This window comes from Rattus norvegicus, chromosome 5, assembly GCF_021556685.1.
Source record: "Rattus norvegicus strain SHRSP/BbbUtx chromosome 5, alternate assembly SHRSP_T2T, whole genome shotgun sequence".
In the NCBI taxonomy this organism is placed as follows: domain Eukaryota; kingdom Metazoa; phylum Chordata; class Mammalia; order Rodentia; family Muridae; genus Rattus; species Rattus norvegicus.
Window position 1 is genome coordinate 29,436,246 of NC_141538.1, and position 5,933 is coordinate 29,442,178.

Genomic DNA, 5,933 nt, shown 5'->3' on the forward strand with positions numbered 1-5,933 from the left:
ACGTGCCCTCCGACCCTGAGGCCACGCCCCCGGCAAGCGGCCACGCCCCCGGCAGAGCTCAGCAACTCAGCAGAGGAAGGACGCCACTCAGACCGGAGCCAGATGTCGCTGTGGTCCCGCACACTGGTGATTTGGCTGTCCTCTCCAGCGTCTGCCCTCACTGGACTCCGGAACGCCAAAAGGGATGGGTGCCTCCTTTTCAAAGAAGAAGCGACTGACGTTACATCCCGCCACCCAGAGACCCCCGTCTTCCTTTGGTCCTCTACAAGGGCGCTGTTGACTCTTAGCTTGTAACTGCACCGCAGGAAGCATGCTGTACCTGAATGCCCACTATTCACCCACACACATTCCCAGAGACCTCCCAGCGTGGACCTCAATGAGTGCAACTGACTAGCCACTCTACCTCCAAGAGAAAAACAAAGATGCTTGCGAGATGCAACAGGTTATGCCTCCATTATCAACCACTTGATAATGGATAGAGAGGGAGGGAAAAGGGGGGAGGGGGCAGAATTTACTTTCTTTCCTTTTGTTTTTTCTTTTTAAAAAAGTAATTGGTAACAGTATTATCATTTGCCATTGGTTGTCTCTCACCACGCTCTAAAAGCCCAAGAGGGCAGACTCATTTGTTTTGTTACTTGTGTAACACCAGCCCTAAGCAGGCTGTGACAAGAAGTGTCGAGTGTTCAAAGCCAGCCTACACTACACAGTGAGTTTGAAACAAGACAAAAGATAAAGTTGTGAACCTGAGAAAGAAAAGTAGCCTCTCCGCTAGGAATCGAGCCAAAGCCTTTTGCCAGTGGAGAATTTAGAATTCCAGTATAAGGCTGGAGAGATGGGTCAAGGAGTAAATACAGGATGGGGTGAAGGAGCTCAGAAGACAAAATGGAAGCTCAGAAGAGCAGGAGACAAAAGAAGGCAACAGGAGGCAAACATGTTGAAATACATAATGTACATGCCATAATGAAAGCCGTTATTATATATAATTAATATGTGCTAATTTAAATATTTAAATACAATAGTTTAAAATACAATAAAAATTATACTATACTGCAAATGATATGTTCTTACCAACTATTATTAATTGAATATTCTAGGTATAGTGGCACGCACATATAATACCAGCATTTGAGAGTTAGGAGCAAAAAGATAAAGAATTCAAAGGATACCGGGAGAGATGGCTCAGTTGTTAAGAACAATTGTTTGTACTCTAATGAGGGAGAGAAAGAGAGGATGTAGACTTAGTTGAGTGGGGAAGTGAGGATGATCTCCAAGGAAGTAGGGGAGAGAAAACCAGGACCAGAATATATTGTATGAAAAACCATTTTCAATTTAAAAAACGAAAAAAGAGCACTTGTCACTTTTTTAGAGGACCCTAGCTAGGTCAGCTCCCAGCATCCACATCACATGGTTCACAACCACCTGTCACTCCAGCTCCAAGGAGGAGTGTGGTGACCTTTTGTGAACTCTAGAATTTTAGAGTCTTTAAAAAGCATGGAAATATCACACAAATTTACTTTTGTTTACATTCCAGACTTAAGGATGTGAGACTGATTAGTACTGTCCAGAGCAGCTGACTATGATTTTCCTTGTGCTCTAGCAAGGCATGGTTTTTTTCCGGCTGCAGATAGTTTCTGTGATTGTGTGACCTTTGGAATTCTGGGAACCTTTCAGGGGGTATATAAATGTTAGGTCCCAGAGAGGCAGGGGGTGATAGTCTGTTGTTGTAGAAAATATTTAACCTCAGTCAAGGGTTTCTACCTCACCTTAGCTCATTCAGTCCCCAGATAAAAGACACAGAACTTCTACATTTGGGTTAAGCCTTTAAAGCACTACAGCTGGGCAGGTGTCTACCCTCTATGCTACTAGTGTCTACTTCTCTGTCAATAACCCCAAGATAATACTTGCCACGTTCCACCGAGGCCACTCTTTCTAGGACTGGACAACCCTCACAGCCAGTTTTCATAACCCCTTTCCCCATGGAGGCTTCTCCTCCACAGGCTCTGTCTCCTCCTCATGGTCTGTGCCTCAGACCTCAACAGAAACTCCGCCTACCTCTGCCCAGCCGCAGGCTGTAGGCATCTTTATTCAACCAATACTTTTAAATTAAGGATCAAGGTTACATAGTATCACTTGGTTATGTGAGGATCTCCTTGTTCCTGAAGGCAGCCAGATTTGGGGGCCAGTATTTAGCATTACAATACACAGCAAAAGACCAAACCTCAAGAGTTGATCATTTAAGGAGGTTGGTTGTAGTTTGTTAGCCGAGGTCAAAGAAGAAACAAAAGGAGAGAAATTAGATTCAGGGATCTCTCCTTCTCCCTCTCTCCCTCCCTCTCTCTCTTTCTCTCTTTCTCTCTTTCTCCCTCCTCTATCCTTCATTCTCTTCTATAGTGTTAGGAGGAGAAAGTGTGTGTGTGTGAGGGGGGTGGTGATAAAGGGTGGGGAAAGAAGAATCCACAAAGTAGCAAAGACCAACTACAGAAGAGATCCAACCCCTGCTACCCAAACATACACATAGTTAAAAACTTTGTAATTAAAAACATTGAAAAAGAATTCAAAGTCATCCTTCCCTTCAGTGAGTTTGTGAACCTGGGTGGGCTACCTGTATAAAACAAAGAAAAAGAAGGGGGAAAAGAGCAACTGTGAATATATGAAACTATGTTCTTAGTCAAATTCTCTGATGTCAAAATCTGTCTTTGAACACTAAGTACACTCTCATTTGGAGTATAATCACAACAGAAAGCTCATTGCCTGTACAAGAAAATCGTTAATGACCACAGAAGCACTTTTTACGAAGTTGGCTTTAAGCCAAATTGGTATGGTTGTGACTGTAATTGACCTGCGTTGTGTACGAAACAGAATGGCACTTTTCCCCAGCCTTTAGCCCAATCTTCTTGCTCTTTGGTTGATTAATGTCTTGTTGTTGTTCCAAATATTGCTCCATCTCAGATTCTTCCACAGCCTTTGTTAAGAGATCGTCATTCCTCACGTCAAGAATCAGGCTAACTTGTCACAAAAGCTCCATCCTGTATTTGTATTTTTTAAAATACATTTTTTATTTAAGCATTTTATGCATCCGAGTGCACATAATATTTGCACAGATGCCTGCTTGACAGAAGAGGGCATCAGATCCCATTACAGATGGTTGTGAGCCACCCTGTGGGTGCTAGGACTTGAACTCAGGACCTCTGGAAGAGCAGCCAGTGCTCTTAACCACTGAGCCATCTCTCCAGTCCTGCTTTAGGTTTTTGTTGTTGTTGTTTTGTTTTGTTTTTAATGTCAATAGGAATTAATTTTCTCATAGTTTTCAGATCAGTATACTAGCATTATTTTTTTTTTAAGTTCTGATATTGGGTTCCCCATCTCTCTGTGTATGTTCCTGTCTGTGTCTGTGTCTGTGTCTCCCTTCCACCATGTGGATAGCATGGATAGAGTTCAGGTTTTTAAGGCTTAGTAACCAGGGTCTTTAAACACTGAGCCATCTTGACAATGCCTACTCCCTCTAAAGATCTATTTCTTTTTCATGATTATATGATTATATGTCGTATGCATGGAGGGCTTCCCACAGAGGCCAGAAGAGAGCATCAAACCCCGGGGAGCTGGAGGTACAGGTAGTCAGCCACTCAACAGAACACATCCAATAGAAAGGCAGCAAGTGCTCTCGACCACTGAACCATCCCCCCAGCTCTGTTTTCTTTTACATGCTGTTGCTGTTGTTGTTGTTGCTGCTGCTGTTGCTGTTGCTGCTGCTGTTGCTGTTGTTGTTGTTGTTGTTGTTGTTCATATATAAAGCCCAGCAGAATGGATTTGCTCATTAAGGAAGCTGTGGTGGTTCTCATTTCTAGTTGCAGCCCTTGCGCTGTAGAAACAGGGAAACAGGAGTTCAAGACCATGCTCAGCTGTCTACTGAATTAGAGGCCTGCATGGGCTATGTAAGAGCCTGTCTCAACTCCCTCCCTACCCTACCCCCTGTAGATTGCTGTCTGTAAGCAGGCAAGGGCGGGCACAAGATAAGGCAAGGCCTGTGATTGGGCAGTGAAGAAGAAAGGCGGGCTGAGAATATTAGAGATGGGACAGAGGGTAAGGAGCCTAGAGATGGAGGAAGAGAAGGACTGCCCAGATCTGTGTGGCCTTAAATAGCTGCAGGTAGCTATGAATATAAGGGATGGATAATTACAAGACGATTTGTCTTATCCAGGTAGGCAGTTTATATCAATATCGATTGGCTCTGAGTTTATTGTGTAGATGTTTCGTGGGGTGAGAATTTACTGATATAAATTTGACTGATAAAAAATACAAGTCTCTAGAGTTTTGATTTTTCTGGGGTACAGGGATTTGTGACAGCTAACCGCTAGGTGGGCAGTCATTGCATGGGCCTGGCATGGCAGGGCCCGCCAAGTGGGGCAGAGACATTTCGAGAGCTCTGGGCCAGAGAGGCTGCCGAATGAGACCGCTGGGGCCAGACAGTAGCCCCCAGTAGCATGGGATGGAAATTCCTTTTTAATTATTTCCCGCCACACCCTCCCTACACACACACACACACCAAAAGAGAAAAAGAAAAACACAGGCAAATGCATAAAAAAATGCCTTACTATAACCTGTAATTCAAACAATTACTCTCCATATTTTGATATTTTCCCTTTTTTTATGCATAGACTTGTTTGGTTTTATACATTGCCTGCCCAGGGTTACTTGACTAGTCTAATGTCAACATGTACATTTTACACTATTGTTTTGTTCCTGTCAAGATTTTTATTAAACATCTACTATGTGCTTACACTGGGGATGCCAGGATATATATATATATATATATATATATATATATATATATATATATATGCTCAAAGGCCAGGACGCCAGGATTTTACACCTACTGTGTCCTCCTCCTCCTCCTAGTCGACTGAGACAGTCTTATCATATAGCTGGGGCTCATTACGTAGACCAAGCCGACCTCAAACTCACAGGTATCTGATTGCCTCTGCCTCCCAGAAATCCCTTTTTAATTAGCTCCAGCTGATGGCTGGACACAGAGCATTCCTGTCATCTGTTAAAAAACCAATACAAACAATAATACTGATAAAAACAAAACTCTAGGCAAGTGAAAATTATCACACATAAATAATTATAAAACGTGGTAACTGCTAATGTATCAATAAGAATATACATATATGTAATCTACTCAAACAGGATAGCCAGCGGAAGTGGCTTGAACAAGATTAACTCTCAAACAGCAGGAATTTGGGTGTTGGCAATTTAGGGTTGCTCACAAGGGCTGTACCTCAAGGTCATCAAAGTCCTGCCTCCTAGGGAACGACACCACCTTTCTTTTTTTTTTTTTTTTTTTTTTTTTTTTTTTTTGGTTCTTTTTTTCGGAGCTGGGGACCGAACCCAGGGCCTTGCGCTTCCTAAGCAATCGCTCTACCACTGAGCTAAATCCCCAACTCCGACACCACCTTTCTTGGTTTAATAGGAAACCCACCACCACCACACCACCACCACCCTCGGGTTCCTGTACTCTTGAGCTACTGGTTCTGTTCTGGGAAAGCCTGGCATCCTTAAACAGTAGGGACTTGGCTGGAGATGTAGCTCGCTGGTTGGGGCTGCACTCTCTGCCTTCTGTCCATCCGGTGTGAGACGCAATGTGAGACGCCACGTAAGACGCTGAGACGCCCCGAGAGACGCCCCGTGAGACGCCATCACTGCATGCTCCTGCTGTCCTATCTTCTGTCCCACCATGACGAACTCTTCTGTCTGAAACCACGAACCAGGATAACCACGCTCCCCCCTTAAGTTATCTACAGTGGATATTTTGCCACAATGGTGAGACGGGTGATTAGCGGAGCCCCAGCCCCTACCGTATGGCTATGGCTAGCACCCTGCTGACACTACTCACTTTAAATTTTTATTTATGTTTGTTTCTTAAGGCACGGTCT